Raw genomic sequence first — 2,435 nt, 5'->3', positions numbered from 1 at the left:
GCATGGGATGAATACTGTAAATGTAAAGGTAATCAGAAAATGGAAGAGGCAGTGTAGACTAATGTGAGTAAAATAAGCATAAACTGACCTGATCCCCAAATTCTCCAAGACTAATTTGCTCAATTTGTCTGGATGTTCTTAAAGGGACTAGTTAAGAGCTAAGAAAGTGTTTTTTTGTAGCTTGTGTCCCAGAGACAAGGAAAGAGAAGAGAAGGAAATGTTAACTTAATTATATTAATTTGCCTTATTTAAAAAAAAAAAAACTTAGTCATTTCTTGTCTGATTTTTTCCATTTGGTTAGAAATTGAATGTTCAAAATTCAGATATAAAATATAAGGTTTAGAAATAGAATGTGATGCAAATTCAAAGGAATGAGAAAATAAATTGGGATATGGAGAAATAGAATGCTTTCTAAGNAGGGTGACCATATAAATATTATAATTTTATATATCACAGTAAAAATCTTTGCAAAAAATAATAAGGACATATTCACTCTTACAAAGTAACTCACAAATATTCCAAATTCTATATGCAAATGGTGTTTTTTTGCAATTGGTGTCAAATACCTAATGACACTGAAGATTGAATTGAATTCAAATATTTATTTTTAAAAAATTTTTTAAGTTTATTTATTTTTGAGACAGAGAGAGACAAAACATGAGCGAGGGAAGGGCAGAGAGAGAGAGAGACACAGAATCTGAAGCAGGCTCTGAGCTGCCAGTACAGAACCCCATGCGGGGCTTGAACCCACGGACCAGGAGATCATGACCTGAGCCGAAATCGGACACTTAGCCAACTGAGCCACCCAGACACCCCAAATTCAAACATTTATTGAGTGCCAGTAATTGACCTGAGATATGATGATGAAGAGGACAGCAACCTATCCCTTAAGGTGTTGAAATTTAGTTTGGGATGCAAACAACCATATGACCAATTTCAGTAAAATTCTATTTGGGCCATTAATGAAAAGTACTTTAACATTTTGGTGAATATTTCTCCATAATTGCCTTAATTGTTAAAGTACACCAAAGTTCATAGTTTTCCAGACTTAATCTAAACCACCTCAAAAGTTTATTATAGCTAAGATGCAGGAATTATAAGGAGCATTTATACTGAGTCCCTTTAAACTGATCTCATTTGCCCCAGAGGATGCTTCAATTGCCAACTCTCAACTTGACTGAAACAAATAAATGAAAAACAAATCACCTGTCTAATTATTGTTGTACCATTGATGCTAGAGATATGGCAAACTATAAAAGCTGTAATTCAGGTATATTAATGCAGATAGGCTGCACTACCCTGTTTTATTTCCAAATATTCCACTCAGTGTTTCTTTCAAATTGAAAACAAATAATACCTAATCCCTAAATAGTGTTTACGAATTTTAATTAACATTAAGGCAGAGTAATCTGCCTGATGAATCTGTTGTGACCACTTGGATTAAAAGCCAACAATAACAGCTGCAATGTAAAAACCATAGGTAGCAATTATATTTGAAGGATGAGTAAGAATGACAGGCATCTAGGGTTATCAATCATTACCATTAAAAAATCTATATGATAGATATTTCAAAAGTGGTTTGATATCTGGATTCACCTCAGTCCCTACCCAATCACATGACACTCCTAAGCAAAGGGTCATTTAACCAGCTTTGAATTTAACTGGACTGAGATTGAATAGCTTGGGTGTAATTTTCAATTTGGCTGAACACCAATAGTGACTCATTCATTCTAGCTCATATAGTGCCCAACACATTCAATTTCTTTATTCAAAGAAATTCAAGGAAAAGTAGGCTTTATGTCAATGTTTATTGTTGTTATTGTTTTACTCTTAAGTGGCAGCTATGTTTTCATTTAACAGAAATACTGGTAACATGCTTTTGTAAGGTATAATGGGTCTTTGTGAGCTATGACAGAAATTCCTTACAAAAAACAATTGTTTCAGTTCCTTTAAGAAGATACATGTTCTAGTCTATTCGTAAAATTACATGAAGTCCTGGCCATTTGCTATAGATATATGTGTGTACAGAAAAGATGAAACTGAACTCCCTGAAGGTCTTTGCAAAAAAGCCAGATAAGTTAACAGTTTTATCTTTAATCTAAACTGTAGATTTGTTTAGTAATTGTAGCGTTTTTCCCTGGGCTATCTAGTGCCAGATTTGAAAATTATGAGGGATTTATCCCACTCTACAAACAATTTAATCCAAACCACGTTTTCTTCAGATTTCCACAAGTCATACATATTTACATACATGTGATTATATATTTATATATATATACATATATGTGTGTATTTATATGTGCATGTATATATTTGTATGTGTATGTATATATATTTATATGTGTTTGTATATATATATATATACATATGTATGTCTCTGTGTGTGTGTGTATATATATATACACATACATATAGTTATTAGTTTACTCAAATAT

Source organism: Crocuta crocuta, unplaced genomic scaffold (genome assembly GCF_008692635.1).
Source record: "Crocuta crocuta isolate KB4526 unplaced genomic scaffold, BGI_CrCroc_1.0 scaffold1751, whole genome shotgun sequence".
Classification (NCBI taxonomy): domain Eukaryota; kingdom Metazoa; phylum Chordata; class Mammalia; order Carnivora; family Hyaenidae; genus Crocuta; species Crocuta crocuta.
This window is presented reverse-complemented; position numbering follows the sequence as displayed.